At 39.6% G+C, this 20,792-nt stretch overlaps 1 protein-coding gene across 12 annotated transcripts in view; it reads left to right on the top strand.

Moving 5' to 3' along the window:
* PDE4D (phosphodiesterase 4D) overlaps nt 1-20,792 on the top strand; it is a 1,508,086-nt gene that overhangs the window by 1,432,410 nt on the left and 54,884 nt on the right. The window lies entirely within an intron of this gene.

Genomic DNA, 20,792 nt, shown 5'->3' with positions numbered 1-20,792 from the left:
ATTTTTCATAGTATGTGGCAGTAAACTCCCTACCTCAAAACTTGTATGTCCACCTAGAATTGGGGAAAGGAGAAGCTGGTAGCACAAAATAAAAGTTTAAGTTCTTAAAACTTTTGGTGCTTTTCATGTTCTTACCAACTCATAACCCTCATCTAAATTTGAATTATAGGTGCATTTAGAACTTACAGTACAGAGAATCCTAAAGTCTTACGTGGGAATTACTTCGCTTGTTCAAACAAGATTGCATCCCAGCAAGCATGCCAAAATTTGATAGCTACAAATAGGGCGATCTGAAAGGAGAAGGGCACAGGAGGTAATTTCTTTTAAATCTCCTGCAGTATCTTGGATTAAGGTAGACAATGGTTACCATTTTGCTGATACGAGGCAGACATGTCACTAAATAGGGGAAATGAGCAATCACAGAGCTGATTTAATTTCCACTGGGGTTTATGGAAACACCAAAACATGATGTAGCCAAATGTCCCTAAAAGTATGAAGTAATCAAATTTGTTCCATCATTACAACAAATTAAAGCCAAGCACAATTACATCCTATTAGTAAAAAGAACCTGTTAAAGTGTCATTGTTATTTACTGAATGAGTTGAGCTTTTGGATTACCTTGACCAGCCACATTTTAATTTTTGTCTATCCATTTCTTCCAAATCACATTAGAAGGCCTTAACTGATTTTTTTTTTAATTTTTTATTGTTATGTTAATCACCATATATTACATCATTAGTTTTTGGTGCAGTGTTCCATGATTCATTGTTTGTTCATAACACCCAGTGCTCCATGCAGAACGTGCCCTCCTCAATACCCATCACCAGGCTAACCCATCCCCCTACCCTCCTCCCCTCTAGAACCCTCAGTTTGTTTTTCAGAGTCCATCATCTCTCATGGTTCGTCTCCCCCTCTGACATACTCCCCTTTTCTTCCTCTCCTGTTATCTTCTTCTTTTTCTTTTTTCTTAAAATATGTTGCATTATTTGTTTCAGAAGTACAGATCTGTGATTCAACAGTCTTGCACAATTCACAGCGCTCACCGTAGCACATACCCTCCCCAATATCTATCATCCAGCCACCCCATCCCTCCCACCCCCAACCACTCCAGTAACACTCAGTTTCTTTCCTGAGATTAAGAATTCCTCATATCAGTGAGGTCATGTGATACATGTCTTTCTCTGATTGACTTATTTCAGGCCTTAACTGATTTTGACAAAATAAGCTACCTTATTAAGGTGCAGTATAACCTGAGAAGCTTAAGTATAATTACTAGATTAGAATTTTCAAATAGATATGTCTTCTAGATTTCAGTAAATTTGGGGTTGTAATTATTAGGGATCCTTTGTTTCTTAGTATTTGCCAGGGGCCTGAGATGAAAGGAGAGAATTGAATTTAGCGAATTGATTTTTGTTGTTTTTCTACCAACACTCTCTCCAGAGAGAGGTGATTGTTCTTTCAGGAGCGGGTCCAAAGCTTCTGAATGCAGTGACTGAGGGAGCTACCTCCACAGAGGAAAGCCCTGGGCAGGCCTAGTGCCCAGACTTCCAGAAGAGGCAGGGCTGGGCAGCTAAATGATGTGTGATGAACTCCCCCATAAGTAGAGTGCCCATATGATTTAGCATTCAAAGCAGGACACTTTTTAGAGTGAAAGGCAATGCTATTCATAATTACCCTTGGGTAACAGACATAAGCCTGGTAAATTCTGGGCCAGTTGGGTTTTATGGACCCCCTACCTGTAAGGAACAGATATGTAAACAAATAAATGTATTGGTATTTTTAGGTGCCTGGAGAATAAATGGTTCTGTAGGACACTAGAAGGGGGGAAATGGAGATTTGGATCACTCTACCAGGGATTTCTCTCCCCAGTACAAAAGTTACTGTACTCACAATGAAGGGATGGGATACGACTATAAAAATAAAAATCAAAAAAAAAAGAAAAGAAAGTGACAACTAATGGACTGGAGAAAAGACATAATAAAGATTTTATATCTGCCTAGTTAAGAAGAGACTTACCTACATAAACAAGCCTGATAACGATAAGTAGCACTAACAAGTTCATATCATCTATCACCAGATCAACTTCTACAGGAGTTGGCCAAGTTTTTAAGCTCATTTTCCCAGACAGTTTTTTCCAAGATGCATTACTGCACAATTGGCTATGTTAAGTGTCAAAGATAAAGAACTAAGAACAATTGGGAAGACACATCAGCCTGCTATGGAAGTAGGAAGGGGTAAGAACTCCAGGCTAATTTAAATGTCGCTAGGAAATCCAAGATGGCCACATATCAGAGACCAAAACCTGGCCGCCCCAAGGTTATCATACCTAGCCTATTGATGTGTTGTATTGAGTCCAGAAGTATTTAAAACTTTTTGAACTAGTTGCCGATATTTGTAAAATAGGAGACTTTCCATAAAAATAGCATTTGTAACCTCCCTTGAAAATTTAGAAGATATAGTACACTGATGACCCACACTCCCATAGAGCAACATGGGACTAAAATATATAATTCACTGCCTCCTTTAATTTACCTACCTGACCCCATTAGAGGCATTTGAGTTTGCAGTCCTTGGATGTACTCAGTTATATATCAGGATCTAAATACCAAGAACGAGGAAAAAGCAAGCACAGTCAAACAAAGACAAACCAGGAAATGACCGTCGGCCGTGTCGTCCACCCCAATCTGTGAAATAGCTTCCCCCTCACCTGGGACTACTTTCCATGGACTCCTAATCAAGTGCCAGGCTTGTGATTTAAGGCTTATGTCACCTTCCTACCCACTCATATCACCTCACCAGGGAGGATTTATTACCCTGAGTTGACATTCCATGCTGGTCATGTACATAATAGTAATAATACCTTTTGTGTATAGCAGCTTGTTTTTCAAAAAGCTTTCAGTTAAGTAAGTAAATAAATACGTAAAAAAAAAAAAAAAGTTGCAGTAATCTTATAATAGTGAGGTTTCCAAGCCCCTGAACCACATTAATATTCCTCTAACAATGGAGTTATTGATTCTCAGATGTGTTGGAAGCTCTGGAAACATTACAGAAAAGGTAGTCTTAGTAAAGGGATTGTTCCAGGCTTTTTTAGTTCAATTCAAAAACATGTATTGGATACCTGGTATGTGACAGCCAATGTCTAGCACCAGAGATTGAAGAATGAATTTGATCTGGTTCCAACCCTGGAGAAAATCTGTCTACTAGTAAACACAGCATTGTGAGAGACTGGTTAGTGATTTAATTACTTGAAGAGTGACCTTCTGATTTGGCTCTCACGCATCAAATATGGTATTTGCCAGTCTCTATCTTTAGAGGGAACTCCTGCTGGGTAGTAACCTGGATTTTCCCAGTCCCAACGAATGTGAGACACCATGGCAAAAGTAAACAGTCTGTTTTAGGGAGGCTTTTTTTTTTTTTTAACTCAGAGGTCCTTGTTTTCCAGACAGCTAATTTATTTTTTTTCCACCCGGAAAGCCCTTCCCTACCATCTGAGCTGTTCTGACCAAATCAGCAGAGACAAGCTACAGAGATTTAGGGTGTCTGGGTTAAAAAGGTTTGCTTGTTTAATTAGATAAATAATTTGAGAGTACTTTCCAGAATTACTGTTCCTAATCACATTGATAAATGCTTGGAAGACCCTGTCAGTAAGCCAGTAGATAACAGAATCTGGAAGAAGAGTGAAACATTAGGGTGAGCTGGAAATAATTCAGAAAATCCTAATATTCTCTGTATGCCTGCATATAAAATTCATCATCATCATTATTTGGGGGGCACTTACTATTTCTCAAGTACTGCTTTACGTGCAGAATCCTATTTAATCTTCAAAATCATCATATGATATAGGTACTGCTTTCTTCATTTTACAAATTAGAGAACAAGCTTAGGTAAGTTAATGAGCTTATATGAGGATCTCTAGTTAGTCAGTGGCAAAACTTAGGTTTGGAAACAAGGACTGCCTTAATCTAAAAACTGTTCTCTTGAATCTTCAGTCCTCATAAGGTCCCCCTCTGTCCCAGAATAAGCCAGCATATTGTCCATTCAGTGATTAAAAAGAGCAAGGACCTGCTGGCCTTGTTTCTAAATAAAGAACTGGAGGGGGTCAGAGCTGGAATAGGGGCTTTCTGTAGGCAGAACAGGCACATGCCTCTAGGACCCAACCAAACAGGTTAAATTCAAATGCCAGTCTCACTCACCCTGAAGGAAAATTACTTATCAATGGTTGCTTGCCCAGATGAATTCATTTCTAAATGTTCATTCCCCACAAAAAGAGCATGACTCTGGGGCCACAGAGCCCAGCTCTTGTGGAGGAGGGGGAGGCAGGCAGAGGGAGCAGCAAGTAGGAAATTAAGGCTGCAAAATACAATCAAGTTCTTAAAGTGCTGGATTTTCTTCACCCACTTATCAGGCAGCCCCAGTTTTTCTCCTCTGCCTCCCACAGTTGCCTCTTTAATTATCCTTTTTGAATAAACATTATCTTCTTGATGTTCCAGCTTACAGTTGGCTGAGTTTCTACACTTGTAGAGACTCAGGCCTACTCTTTCCTTCTTGGCTACAGTGGGTGGAGCTCCCCGCCTCCTTTTCTCCCTCATTCCTAGGCTTCCACCAGAGAATTTGGAAGTTTGGAGAAGGAGAAGACTCTCTTGTGCATCCTGTGCCTGAGCTTGTTCTCACCCAACCTGAGCCACCAGATCCATCTCTCTGTTGTTCACACACTGTTCTCTAAAGTCCCAGCCAAGTTTGCAAACTCTGATCATGAGTTAGCAGGTGGAGGAGGACATGGACAGGCTCTCCAGGAAGCCTATTTGGATCCTCTAAGTTTTCCCTACCTTCTACATGCTTCTGTTGTCACACGCATGCGTTTCTTTTGAAATTACTGCAATTGTTCATTTGTTGTTCATAACCTCTAGGGGCAGACTCCCTGAAGCCAGAGATCTGAATTTAGCTCTGCAAGTTTAATACCTCTTAAACTACCAGATACCCCTGGCAGGTGTTTAACAAGTATTTGTTGGCTTGTTGAATCAAACCAAAGTTTAGGTAGAAAAGGATGAATCACGTAACAATTTCTAGTTTCTCAACTTTGTCCATGGAAAGTACTCATCTCCAGGTAAAACCAAAACGGACTAATTATGTGGTTTCTTTCCAACTTGGGAACCTATTACCCTTAATCTCGTCTTGAGTGCTGCCCGGCCCTAGGTGATCTCAAGACTGACTCCCTCTACCCCAGGCCTTCCTGCTATTCCTGGGGAGAGCTTGTCACCTGCTTCTATGCAGAGCTTCCTTTGAAGGAACCTTTGCATAAAGGACTTAACCTGTGAAAGTCAGGAACTGAATAGGTGGAAGGAAAGTGGGAGGGAAGGACTGGACCAGGAAGCGGCAAACATGACCAAATATGAAGAAATAGGACTCTCAGGGAACTTGCTGACAAAAGGTGGGTGTGTAGGTGGGGTCAGCCACAGGGGATGGTGAGGACAGATGGGTCCGGGGAGATGGATTTTAGAGGGGCTCTCAAGAATCGAACAAATTTGGATACAAACCAACAGGGATTAAAATTGCAGAATATGGTCTTGCTTAAGGGCAGATACTATTATACAAGAGGTACTTTGGGAACATAAGATTATGTAGGAGGGGGTTGACAAAGGAAAAGTCCCCTAGAAATGGAGGAAACAGATAGGTGTTCCAGGAATTTATTTGTAAGATAGTAAGAGCTAAAAAGGAAAATGAAGGCTAAATGGAAAGATTTATTTTTCCTATTCATTTGCCAATGAAAGGGTTAGGATGTGTGGCAGTTTTTGGGAACAGAGCTCCCTGATTAGGTGGGCTGTTAGTAGTAATCGTTAAGTCATTGGAGTTAGATAGTTTTGTCAGGCCTAATTCCTCATAGCACATCTCACAGGGGTCCAGTTGGTGCATGGACAGCTGAGACTATTTAGCCCAGACCAGTCCTGAGCAACCACTGGAACCTGGAACAGAATCTGTCTTTTGACTTCATATCATCTTTTAACAACTCCACATTAGCATTCTAGATTCCAGAAACACTTCTTAACTTAATTTCTCTACCTTGAAATTTATAATTAGGTCCTTATGGGCTTGTCTAAAACACTGCGCTCAGGAAGGTTTCTGTCACTTGTGCTAAACGCTGTTTATGTTAGAGGTTGCAATTTGGCCATGAAGGTCCATAGACTCTTGTTTTGTCCTGAAAACTTGTTTTGAATTAGTTGCCAAACAACGTAGATTTTGCATTTAAAAATTCAAATGTGGGGATTCTTTCAAAAAATCTGAAGAGCTGACAGCAGTTGGCCAGCTTTCCCACGTACACTCTCTGAAGTCCCCACCTACTGCCCCTGAACTCCCCAACCACCACATCGTTCCTTCTGGTGGGACCTTGAGTGAGCTATCCCTGCTTTATGTGTTCAACTGGTAAACCCCTACTGCCTGAGGAAACTCACACGTATAAGGAGAAGTGATTTACAGAGTATCTGCATATTGGAGACTGTCCGTAGAAATCCTTGTGTTCTGCTTCTCCCTTGCAGGAGAGTACAAGAAGAATTTTTATTATAAAGTGGGAGAAAAAGAGCAGAGGGAGAGAAAACTAACATTCATTAAGCTAAGTGATACCTTTCCTCAGCGTTTCCAAACTTACTCGTAGATTGCAAAATCAGATTAGTGGGTCACAATCAATATTTTTTGAATTAAATAGAATAGAATAGGAAACATCAGAGCGAATCATACATGGTAAGGCTAAACATCACTTCATGTAAGTTCTGTTTGAATTCTTTATATACTAGATCAAATATATGTATGTGTATGTATGTATGTGTATATATACTGTTTCAATTATGTAGAGATTTCCTTTATACTGTGTATATATAATTATTTTTGTTGCTTTCACTTAAGTGCATGGTTTCTTAAAAAAAGACCATGAACAAATTTTGTCATGACTATTATATATAACACACAGGAGTTGCTTTTAATAAGAGTTCACTCCTCCCCACCTTTTTTAAACAAATACAGGTATCAAAACATTACTGTACATATTTTTGTACTAGGAGTCAGCACCCACACTTCTTAAAAAATAAGCACAATAATATTCATTGCAGCTCCTACTTTAAACAAGTGGGCTAGTCATAGTATAAAATGTATTTCTTACTGTGGTACAGTGTCAAGAAAGTTTGAAAGTCACTGCCTCATCTCACTTAGTCTTCCCCCAAAATTCTGTATGGGTGGAGTCTGGGCCTTCAGAAGAAAATGGCAGTTCTCCATAGGAGCTGAAGGTCCCCATAATTTCTGCAATTGGAAGATCTCAAAGAATGCCAAAGGAAGTAATCTGGTTATCCACCTTGAAGCTTATGAATAAAGGATACTTTCAAGGTGGGCAGGTATGGTTGTTAGGTTACCAAGGACAAAATATGAAAACAAAATATACAGAACTGAAATTAGAATGTCGACCTGAGTATCCAGAAGCTTCTCCATTGCTTTGATATGCAACAAAAATTTGTATGAATGAAATAAATAATCCCCATGAAATAGTGGATGTCCTGAGCATGGTAGTATTAGCAAAATGGCAAAACTCCTAAAACTTAAAAGTTGTACTTCCAGAGTTATGTAATGCTGTTTAAAAAAATATAAAATTGCCAGAAGGACATACTACAACAATTACTTTTTGTGGATCTCAAACTTAAGTCAAAAATCTTCTACTCATGTTAATGCCTTACTGATCTCAATGCAAAATGCCCACACATTAAATAAAGTAATTCTAGCTAGTAAATGTGCCCTGGAGATTTATGAATACATACATAAATAAATGTGTGTGTGTGTGTGTGTGTATGTGTGTGTGTGTGTACAGCCATTTGGTTTTTAAACAACAGGAAGAAGATGCTAAGCAATGTTTTTTCCTCTTATGAAGGAGATATCATTTAAGCATAAACCTGGAATACTTAAAATTTGGGTTTACAAGATCAGGGCATGGCAAGAAGTGTTCAGATTGCTATGGAATAATATGTATTTTCCAAATCTAATCTCAAGAATGAAATAAAATATGAACAGCCTGCTTTATTCATTTTGCTTAATAAAAGAACTGCATTTTAAATTGCTAACGTAGCAGGTGTAATGAACACTAACTGGTTTAATTTTCAGAGTGTTGCAGGTGCTGACTACTACTAGTATCAAAAATATGTACAGAATTGTTTTGATAACTTTGTGTTTTAAGAAGAGATGGGGAGGAGATGCATTGCTGTTAAAAGCAGCTGTCATGTATTGCATGTAACTGACTTGATAAATATTTATTTATTTATTTTTTTATTTATTTTTTTAAAAGATTTTATTTATTTGAGAGAGAGAGAGAGACAGCAGGAGCATGGGGAGAGGGGCAGAGGGAGAGGGAGAAGCAGACTCCCTGATGAGCAGGGAGCCTGATGTGGGACTCAATCCCAGGACTCTGAGATCATGACCTGAGCCGAAGGCAGACGCTTAATGACTGAGCCACGCAGGCGCCCCTTTTTACAATTTTTTAAACAAATCATGCATTTAAGTTGAAATGAACAAAAACGAAATAGGCGGATGAACAGATTTTAAAACTAACATTAGTCTTGGGGTGCCTGAGTGGCTTAGTTGGTTAAGCGTCTGCCTTCGGTTCAGGTCATGATCCTGGGGTCCTGGAATCAAGCCCCACATCTGGCTCTCTGCTCATCGGGGAGTCTGCTTCTCCCTCTCTCTCTGCCCCTCCCCCTGTTCATGCTCTCTCTCTTGCTATGTCTCTCTCTCAAATAAATAAGTAAAATCTAAAAAAATTAAATTAACATTAGTCTTAAAATTCAAGTAAAATGTGGAAAATAGCCAGCGTTAGGAGGGTAACCTTTGGTGGTGTATTTTTAGCCCTATTTTGCAAAAGAGAAAACTAAGGTAAAGAAGTAAAATAATTTGCCTAAATTTGCCACATGGTTGCTAAGTTACAGAGCCAGCCTTTGAACCTAGATCTCTCTCCCCAATGCCATGCTCTTTCTGTTATTCATCACTGTCACAGTAGACCATTAAAATGGATACTTTTAGAACTCCTTACTTACCACTGTACATCTGGACTACTGGAATGGATTTGTAACCTCCCTCCTTCTCACTTCTTTATTTCATCCTCCTGGTCTACCAGTGCACTTTTCCAATTCCCACAAAATCCATTAGCTCAAGGCCACACATTTAAGTATCCAACCTGATTTTCCTTTTCCTCCCTCAAAGGAGTCTACTCCATCCAGGCTATTTACCACCAACACACATGACCCTTATTCAGGCTCCAGACATTTCTTCCACCTGAAAAGAATGCCAGCTGATGCCCTCCTCCCACAGCCATTCAAACCATAGACTTTGTCAAAGACCTACATCCAGGTTCACCTTCTTCCTGGAGCCCTATGCACTTAGCTACAGTCCATCCCTCCCCCTCCTTTCTCTGAACTGCAGTAGCACTTCCAAGCTGAATGATTTCTACATCACCTCACAATTTCTCTAGGCTGGTCACATGTCAGATTTTCTCAGCGGGATATTCTAAGTTCCTACCCAGGTCCAGGCCACTGAATCTTTCGTGTTCTTGTATTCCACAGCAACCAGCACATCAGAGAGACTCAATAAATATGCATGGGTTTTTTAACTGCTCTTTTGCTGGGGAAAAGAAAAAGAGGAAGGAAGGAAGGAAGGGAGGGAGGGAGGGAGGAAGGAAGGAAGGAAAGGGGGAAGGAAGGAAGGTAGGAAGGAAGGAAGGAAGGAAGGAAGGGAGGAAGGAAGGAAAGGGGGAAGGAAGGGAGGAAGGAAGATAGATTACTTTCTGGCCATTTCTCAACAGTACCCAAAGCCCTGAGGAGGAAAAATTAGATGTCCAATACATGACAGATTTCAAATACGTGGGGACCTACAAAACACAGGCATTGTGTTTATGTTTTGGGACTTGCCATATATAGTATAGGACAAAGTTTTCCAAAGTATGCTTCAAAAGATGATAATGGTCACATGAAAAAAAAGTGTTTCAAGATCAAATAAGTTTAGATAATATGTGTTAAATGATGTTAGGTTTCTTTGCTGTGAAACTTCTAGCTTTTGGTAGGTGCGCATCCATTACAAATCATGGCAAAGAGGCTGCAAATACATTTCCCAAACCTGTGTGACTACAGAATTCTTTTGGTAAGGAGAATCTTGTAGGAGTAATTATCAGTTGAATGTTCTTTGGGAAATACTGGAATGAACCTCCCAGGAACCTCACAGGAAATGGTGCTCTTTTATTAACCAGTGACACATCTTATCTGTATTTTTTATACATTATGACTTGGCATGATTGGGGTGGTCTTATGAAGGCTATTCTAGATCTTAGATTCCTCACTAATATTCAGCCCAGAACTGGTTAATGGTTGAGTTTTGATGGTGATGATAGGAAAATTAGAATTGGTTAAGGATTAAGAACCCATGAGAGTGGAAGAAACCCTTCATGTGTTAAATGCCTTATTGCAGATTAACTTGTTTAAACAACCTTGTAAGGTGAGTCAGAATAATAGTTACTACTGATTGAGTACCTACTGTAAGTCAGATATGGCCCTTGGGGGTTTTGCATGGATTTTTCATATGCATTTCTCATAAAAATTAATTTGTGACTTATATATAAAGGTTTGGATATTTAAATGACTAATTTAAGATGATACAACTAGAACAATGGCAGAAGAATTTAAATTCTGGGTGACTCAAAAAGCCATACCCTTTCTGATCTGTCATACCACTTCCCATGGGGAACTCTATAGGTTATAGATTCTTGGACATTTGTGTAAGAGCTTTCTTATCCAAATCTAAATATCCCTAGATAGTCTTGTACATCTAGAAAACTAATTTCTTTTAATTAAGTTTGTGTATGGAGCCAGCTCACAAACAAGTAAATAAGCCAATTAGTCCTAATATGATCCTGAGTTCCAAAACTTGTTCTATAATGTACACACATTTAACAAATGTGGGTTTACCAGTAGGCCAACATGACTTCTCACTCATATATTCAATTTACAGCACAAGTAGTGAGAATAAAAATTGGACATAATAAATGACCCTGCTGGGACTCTGTTTATAGCCTGTTTAAAAAGCCTAGTCTTAGGCGCCTGGGTGGCTCAGTTGGTTAAGCGGCTGCCTTCAGCTCAGGTCATGATCCTGGAGTCCCGGGATCAAGTCCCGCATTGGTCTCCCAGTTCGGGAGGGAGTCTGCTTCTCCCTCTGACCCTCCTCCCTCTCATGCTCTCTCTCTATCATTCTCTCTCTCTCTCAATAAGTAAAATAATCTTTAAAAAAAATAAATAAATAAAAATAAAAGCCTAGTCTTTTTTGCACACCTTTTGTATATTTTTTTCTTAGCTCTGACTTCAATTCCTTTAAATGGAATGAAATGCCCCTTTGGCATTACTTCTCTTTAGGTATCTCACAGTGAGGGGAGTTAGGGAACAAAGAGGGCAGCAAAGGTACTGATTCTGAATGAAAGATTCTGGAGCAGTATTGATTAAAACAAATATTTTCTCTTCCCTATTCAGATGGGAATTCTCAGCCTGGAGTCCCTGGTGACTTCAGGGAGGCCAGTGAATACTTTTAAAAAAAGAAAAGTTGATCACATCAACTTTTATGTCCAATTTCCTAGGGAGATTCTCAGAAAGTTTATTAGACTGCCAAAAAGGTTAAGAAGCACTGTGACTTTTGAAATGCAAGAAATCAAAAAGGATACCTACCACCAGTGTCTCCTTTATGGGCAATCATTTAAGGAAGTTCTCTTTCCTTGTGAAAACTCAGAACAAAGATCAGGAGATGAAGATGATGGAATGTCCAAGATAGGGTAGTGAGCAACGAATCAAGTAAAATTTATAGAGAAAACAAATACATCATAAATGTAACTGGTCATTATAATACAAAGATTAAGAAGTGGTTCTTAAGTCATGTTCTAAGGAAAATCTAAACAAAACCAGCAGAGTACATATGTGTGTGTGGCACAGGGTGGGGAAGCAGATGGGATTGTGATGGTAGAAATGAAGCAGTGAAAACACAGAATAATTTCATGGAGAGGGGATAGACAGGATTTAATTTTGTTATATTGAGAGAGAAATATATATTTAAATGTCTGCTAGAAAGTAACATGAGCACTACAGATTGGCTAAACTTAGAATAGCAAGAGTAAGCAGGAGATTCAGTTATTCTCCCGGTTTTAATCTACATTCTCCTGATCTTGGTAGGATAGCGCATGACCTTTAGTTCATTCACCTGTTACCCCCAAACTTCATACCTGGGTATTGGTGGGTTCTTCAAAATTTCATTTAGTTTTGTAAAGATCATTCTGCATATATATTATAATATCTATCACTTTAAGTCTAATATTAATATTTCACTCCAGAAAGACACCATGGTGTGCTTAATCGAAGTTCTGGCAATGTTAGTTCCTGACAAATAGGAGAAGATGAAAGCAGTAGACTGAGCATAAGAGATAGATAGATGAAGATGAATACATCTAGAGAGCCATACTCAGGATAGTATTACGGCTCGAACAGTACTTGCAAAGAAATATTCTGACTTCTTATAATACATGAGTACTTATTGGTTATTTACTGAAAAACATTTGTTGCATGCCTGTAAATGTCAGGAACCGGTCTAGACACTTACAGAAAGGCCTAGAAACAAATATAAAGATGATATAAACAAAGTCACAGAGACAGTGGTCAGCAAATTGTATCCAGGTGAAAGGATTGACTGAGAAGGGCAGCCTTAGATGGGAGAGTGAATAAAAGAGAGCTGAGAGTTTTATTGAAAAGCCCACTGAAGAAAGGCCTTATGTGAACACAGGAGTATGGCATTGATATAGTAAGGTATTTGAGCAAAGGACTGACACATTAAAAACAGAGTTTAAGTGGGCACCTGGAAGCTCATTTGGTTAAGCATCTCACTCTTGGTTTTGGCTCAGGTCATGATCTCAGGGTCATGAGATTGAGCCCTGCATCGGGCTCTGTGCTAGGCATGGAGTATGCTTGGGATTCTCTCTCTCTCCCTCTGCCCTCCCCCGCCCCCACCCACCCTGCCACACTTTCTCTATCTTTCTCTCTAAAAAAGAAAGAAAGAAAACAGTTTAAGGAAGATTATTCTGACTTTCTAAACAGTACTGTGGTGAAAAAAAATTGAACCCCAGGAGATCCAGTACTAGGCTTTTACACGAATCTAGAAATACATAGATGAGAATTTAACTGAAGGTGGCATTTATAGAAATTAAGAAATTGGTAAATCAAATGGCAAAGTATTAGATAGGAATATGTTTGGGACAGGGTTGGAGATGGATGTAAATATACAGCAGAGATGGGTGTCAATATATTCCAAGACTTTCTATTTATCAGTAACTTTCTTTGTCAGAGAATCTCAATTTCAAGTGTAAAACATCCATACCTGATAAATAGTTGAACTAACCTCACAGAGTTACAGAATTCTGGAATTGAATGGCATCTTCGAAGGCATCTGCTCCATTCAAGAATTCCCTCTATAGTAATTCCTGATCCTCCTCCCCCACAGGTTAACCAGGAGTGGACACCCTTAAAACCAATACCCCACCCAGAAAACATAGTGTCAGCAGTCATAGAATACATAAATGTTGGAGCTGGATAGGCACTAGAGATCATCTACCATCTCTTCAAACTCCTTATTTTCTATAAGGAATACTTCATGCAGTAACTGACAAAGATAAAGTCCCAAAGCCTGCGTCATACTTGAAGGTTGATTGTATATGATGGAAACACAGATAGCCTCCTACAAGCCGCCCACCAGAATAAAAATGATTCCTAAGGCTGTAACGGGAATATGGAAATAATGTGTATAGTTCTAGTACCTTTATCAGCCTTCTTGCAAAAAGTTTATTGTTACTTTATTAAAACAACTTCCCCGGCAAAATCTTCATCTTCGCTAGCATTTGCTTAATACCCTCTTTTGTCCTATGTGGTTGAAATGTGAATTAGAGATTAAATTTTTTCTTAGCCCAAATTGGTGGGTATTTAGGGCCTACCTTGAGTGTCAGGGAGTATGCCTAGATATTCTCCTTTGAAGTTCTGCTGCTTCTTGGCTCATGAAAGGTTCTCTTCTACTTTTCTGGCTGCTGCTTCTCCCACTCTAGGCCTCCCGATGGGTCCTTTCCTTCTCTCATCTTCCTTTCATACTATTCCCAGAGCAAGCTTTCTGAAAAGCAGATCTGACCATGTGACTTCCTCGCTGAGATTTCTAACAGGTCTTGCAGAAAAAAACATAAACTCTTAGATTAGTGTGCTAAGTCCCCCATGACTACTTCTCCACCTTTATCTTTGTCCTTTGCCAGACCCCACTTTACCTCCTTACCACTTGCAGCTACCTGAATGGCCTATGTTCTCCAGCTGTCAGTGGCACATATTTGCCCTCTATTTCAAATAGCAATTTCCATTCCTTACCTAGCCAATGCTTTGCTTCATCTTTGGAGACTCGGGGTGCACATTTTTTCTTTCAGAAATCTCTCCCGGGTCTTTCCCAGGCTGCAGTAGGTGTGCCTTCCCTGTCCCCCAGCTCTGTCTTGTGCTTACATTACACCTGCACCTACTGCCTAATTTTAGTGGACAACTTACCTACATACTCTCCTAGGCAGTTGACCCTTGAACAACACAGGTTTGAACTGTGTGGGTCCGCTTCTATGAGGATTTTTTTCGGTAAATACAGTACAGAACTATAAATGTATTTTTTCTTCCTTATGATTTTCTTAATGATGTTTTCTTTCCCTTTATTGTAAGAACACAGTCTATAATACATTTAACATACTAAATATATGCTAATCCACTATTTATGTTATCAGTAAGGTTTCAGGTCAACAGTAGGCTAGTAGTAGTTAAATTTGAGGGGGAGTCAAAAGTTGTATGTGGATTTTGGACCGTAGAAGGGGTCAGTGTCCCTAAACCCTGTGTTGTTCAAGGGTCAACTGTAATTGTCTTCCTCCCTGGACTATGAACTTCTTGAAACCCAAAGTTACTTCCTTCTCTTTGGTATAGTCAGCACCTGGCCCATAGCAGGTATTCAATATATATTTATTAAAATGAAGAGAAGAGCATCGTAACCAGTAGAATATAAACTCCTAGAGAGCGGGCAGGAACTTTTCACTTCATTGCTCATTGCTGAATCTCCATCATTTGTTGCAGTGCCCAGAAAAGAATCTATCAGGTGAGCAATGCGAAGTTACTTAACCCATGGTCTCTCACTTACACTAAAATAATCAACAAGATTTTATTATCTCCAATCTACAGGTGAGGAAATTGTGGCCCAAGAAAAATTAGGTGATCTCCCAGGGATTATGGTTTATATGAGGTGGAGTGGAGATGGGAACCTCCTTCTACTCCTTCAGTTTCAATCAAGGAAAAATAGTGCTAACGGTCTGGTGTCATATGGAGTCATGTGGAGTCCCCAGCCACCTGTCTGATGAAACTTAACTCAGACTCCAATTTCTTGGACAAAAGCCTCCGTCATCTTACAATGAGTTCCAAAAGCTTGCTTCTCTTCCTCTGCCTCTTCTTTCCAGTGTCAGCTCGGGCTGACATTTCTGTCTGTGCCAATCTGTCCTCCAAACTCAGTCCCTTCGCTGGATTAAAACAAAACAAAACTCTTGCTGCATCTTGTGCCTTCAGCAACTTTATTACAGATTGGAGGAGGGGGAGATCTATTGGGTGGCATTATCCTTATCCCGTAGGCCAAGCTGACTCCTTTGTGTTACACACACACACACACACACACACACACACCACACACACACACACACACACACACACACACACACACACACACACACCCCTGGGGAGCAAGCAGCATATTCTTCCCCTTTCCTATGTCAGAAAGATCACAGATGAGTTCCACCCAAACCAGGGCTCTCACCTTCTGTAATAGGTAACCGTATCAGGTGCTTTTTTTGCAGGCAGTTTCTCCCTGCAAGAAATTCTGGTGAATACAGTATGATTAAAATTCCAGTGACCGGAAGATTGTAGTGTTCAGAGCAAGAAGCTTATCCCACTGGACAGTCTTTCATGCCTGACATATGCCTATGTAAAATTTTAATACTGAGATTGTCTTAGATAAGAATAGTCATCAGAAAGCAAATGTTCTATAAATTATTTTTAATTTTATTCTACCAATAATATGGTCAAAGATAATGGTCTTACCAATGTCAGCTTTGCTTCCTTAGCCCCATTTATTCGGAGCCCTAGAATTTTCCATCTAAATAAAATCCAATCCCATAACACACAGTACTCTGAATCACTCAGTGGCTTCTGCTCTCGAAGATTCAGTCCCAGTCTGTATTGCGGTTGCCTGACAATATTTTCATGGCCAGTGTCTGCAGATTTCTCCAGCCTCTTTCCCCCGAGCAAGGCCCTTGGTAGTATTCATGGTAGTTCCTTTCTCTACATACCCATACACACACATCTCATTGAACATATGCCCAAGTCCTTGCTCATATGTTCTCTCTTAAAACCCCTTCCCTCACTCTCCACTAACTTCCTGTTTTCATTCGTTAGGACTTGGCCTCCCACTCCACCTCTGTCCCAGTCTGATTTAAATAGCCTTGTTTTATTCTCCAATAGCCTACATGCTATCTTCTTTCAGAATGCTTTCTACAGTATAGTATGCTGAAATCATCTCCACTATCAAAGTCTAGGTTTTCCTTGGATAAGAGACACAGTCTTTTAGACACCTTGTTTTTGCAGACTCTAATAAAATGCATGACACATAGTTGGGGCTAAACAAATATTTGTTGAATTACTGATGGTCCTAGAAGTCAATGAAACCTAATCTTGTGTTTATTTCATTTAAAAAATTCTACTAGAACCTTAGGCGGCACTAGAAAAAAATCATAGATTGTGGGAAGATAAAAGTAAAAAAAGAAACCCCACAAAATTATGTACATCTTCCCTTTAGAGATTTTTGGAAGTACTAAGTGAAATTTTTTATATTTCATAAGATTTTTAAATACTTCAAAACAAGAACTTGGTGCCAGTAATACGTTTGGAAATGAGAGCAGCTTGCCAGTGCTCTGCTTAAACCTGTTACATGTACACACTGAAAGCGAATCCAATTCCTTTATGTATTTCCCATCAGATAAAATGTATAGAGGGGGGGAAAAGATAAGTCAGCAAAAGTTAGAACTAACCTGGACAAATCTTCTGCTGTAGCAAACTCAGGGAGTAACTAGCTCGAAGCAATACGTGGTGAAATGGGAATCATTTTTCTCTGGTTCTACCTACTTTAGACACTATCAATTCCATCCTTTGGAACAAAGAGGGAATTTTGGTGGGAATTAGAATGGGAGAAGCTGGAACTGGTTAGGAAGATATATATTTAAGTATTTGCTCTGTGAAGGCATTTAGTGAAGTTTTTTTTTTAATTTTAAGGAAAACCTGAATCAACTGTTTTAATTTATATTTATTTTTTAACTAAGTGTAGGCAAATGGTGCCCAAAGTAAGTGATTTTGTACTTGTTCTCTTCATTTACACCAGTAGGCCTGTCTAGGAATTACGACTAAGTTATATTGACCTTTAATCATTCAAATACTGGCAAAAAAAAAAAAAAAAGAAAGAAAGAAAAAGAGAAACCAATATCTACACAATTACATATGGATCCTTTTATCTCAATGGTCAGTGTTGCTGTAAGTTGCGGATAAGAGTAATTGGCTGAACATTTCCCAAGAAAACGACCTCAACCTCTAACTAACTGCTGGGCTTGGAGGTGATTACTTTTTTCCTTTTCAAAGGGAAGCTGCTGCTTCAGCATCTTCTCCGGGAGCCCCTGGCAGCAGTTCAGGCCATGTGTCAGGGGAATCCTTGATCGCATCACAGTGACGGAAGCCAAGTGCTGGCTTGCAAGCATGGAGGACTGTTTGTTCACAGAAGATCCCGAGCAGAAACAGGGGTGTTATATAGTTCAAGGGTGCCTTGAAAAAAACCGACACTGCTGTAGGAGGGGACTTCCAAGCGCTCAAGTTATTTCTCATTTGCTCTTCCATAGTCCTCTCCTTGCTTTTATGGGATTTAGCTAACAGTTGTTGCTTGGGCATTTTTCTCCCTGTAGTTCCTTGACTTAGCAAGATTTTGGACAGTTGGGAAAAAAAAGTGTTTTCATGTACTATTTTCAAGTAGTGCCACAGTGAATACTCTCTGGGGAGAAAGCCTTTTATTAATGAATGCAATATGTGTTCTTGGTATAATCCAAAATTAAACTAGGTCACTGTTTTTGTCCTGCTAGCTGTCGATGACATTTAGGTGTGTTGTTTGGTGTGGTGACTCAATTTCCTGTAGGATACCTGGCAACTCCACACTGAGGTTTTTTTAGTGGGGATGAAAAGGTCAGTTACTTGATGTCTTAGAAATTTGGGGTAAAATTCCTAGAAGTTAAACTTTAATAATGACCCTAGAAACTGTGGCTAGCCATATTGCCTGTAAACCTCGGAATTTGGGAAAAGTAGTATTCTCAACTCTATACTAATATCAGCAATAATTCTTTATTTGAGCGACAGTTTTATAGAACAAATTTCTTTACTCTGTCAGTAATTATTTTCCTGCTTATTGGTATGTAGATGTGTTCAGGTCACTCTTTTTCCATTCTCCAGATTTATACGATGCATGCAGAGGTAGTTAGAACTTAAAATATATGTATGTACCACATTATTATTGTACTCAAATGCTGATTGTCAAAATGGCTAATCTATGATTTGGATATAAAGTAGATCTTCTGAAATAAGTTGTCCCTCTTGTTGATATACTGCCTTCTTAATTATATATAAATATATAATGTGTGAAAGCATTGAAACTTTCCTGAATTATTTTCCCCTTTTACAATTAAAAAGTAAATACTGGAATATAATATGTAGTGCCACATCCAGCTAAGTCCAAGGCCTGTATTTCTGAAAAGTTTGAGAAGTTGGTGAAGGTGGGGAGATTACTTATACTGGGAAAGTCCCTTTGAGGCTGAGACTTTAAAAGACTGGAGTGCAGGGAAAGGAACATGGAAAGCCAAGCTTTAGAGGTATGGAGCGAGGATTCCTGGCTTCTGTATGTAACCAGTGACCAGAAAGATGCAATGAACACATCCTAGGCACAGTGGTTTTGCATCTATAACCCACTGGATGTGCTCACTATTGACAACTCAAATAACCTAAAATAAGTTGATTTCCTCTTAAAGTGTCCTACATCCTTATTTCATACAGTAGAGGGAGGGGGGAAAATACAAAAACAAAAAACCATATAGTAGATGTACTACCATTTCAACTAGGTTGCCCTATACTTGCATACGGAAGGTATTAAGTAAAATGAAAATGTGTTATGATCATAGGCTTAATTATTGTTTGTAGTCCTTAGGGTATGGGATTACAAGGGACTTTTTCACATTACATCCTTGTGTGATATTTCCATTTTTAGAAGAATCACGTTATATTTTTACATTCTTATAATCAGGGAAAGGCTATGCAGATAAAACATTTAATACTATTTTAAATTATCTTTAAGGTTGTTACTTTTGTTGGGGGGGAAAGGCCCAATCTTACTCTTTAATTTACCTGGCAAGGTTTAAGCGGCTGTTTGTTATACAGAGATTGCTGCAGGAAACAAAAAGGAATAAAAGAAGCAAATTTTAACATAGAGTCCCCAAAGTGAATACCAAACAGTTCAAGAATCCTTGATAACAATGAGCCATGTGGCCCATGTAACAAATACTTGGAAGTTATTCTAACTTTTACAAATTTTACGTAAAAACCTATCTGGTAAATCCCCGGGAGCCTGAGATTCAGTCTGTGAAATTCTCTGTTGTGCCAGTGATCATTTATGGAGTCTAAACTTCACGGGCAGAGTTTCTTCTCCTTCAATACCTGTAGATTCGAAGACAAAGAAAAGGGATCTCGCCGACTTCATGTGAGCTTTTCAATGTATTCTTTGTAATTGACAATAACCAAGTTTTATAAGATGGGACTCTTCAGAGTTTGGGCTATTTTCCTCTCTGAAAGTATCGTTTATCTGCTTGCTAATGTAGTGAGGTTCTTGCAATTGATCCTTTCATGTAGAGCGCCCATGATCCCCAGGGTCAGCTTTTGTAAATAGGACTAGCTTCCATACTGTGCCTTTGGATATGGTCTTTTCATTTTCTCACGTTTGTAGTTTATTCTGCACATGGTGGGCAGAAACACCCTTCCAGACTTTTTCCTTTGGCATCAGAAGACCGTCCCGGTCTCTGATTTGCAATTCCACAGACGAAGGAAGCACGTATGCAGGACATGTGTCAAGTGCTCATACTACGTGGTGCATTCACATTGCTGTTCCTTTAAGAGAGAACTCTTATTAGACAATTCTGAATGTGAAAATACAGCATATTGTCCAATCTGCATATTCTAAAGCCGTTAACATTGTTTTTGTTTGCTCGTTTATGTCCACCCCAACATTTAGAAGTCTGGTACTTAGGAGGGGCCGGGCTGGGTACTGAAAGAGTCTGGTTTTAATAGAAGTAATTTTATTCCCACAACCACCCTGTTCCCTTAAAGTAGGTAAATCCTAAGCCCTCAGAAACGAAGCCTCAAAAACCTAAAACCCAAACCCACAGAAACGGTTGCCCGGGTCCTAAGTAACGTTGTTTGTGCCGCCCGTCGTCGGGCTCTCCCGCGAAACCTCGCAGGGAGCAACGGATGGTGAAGACGCTGAGGCTGGGGCAGTCGGGGCGACCGGGAGGGGCGCGCGGGCTCCCCGCGGGGCAGGTGCGCGGCCGCGCGCGCGTGCGCGCCAGG

Source organism: Zalophus californianus, chromosome 5 (assembly GCF_009762305.2).
Source record: "Zalophus californianus isolate mZalCal1 chromosome 5, mZalCal1.pri.v2, whole genome shotgun sequence".
NCBI classification, from domain to species: Eukaryota; Metazoa; Chordata; class Mammalia; order Carnivora; family Otariidae; genus Zalophus; species Zalophus californianus.
This window is presented reverse-complemented; position numbering and strand designations above follow the sequence as displayed.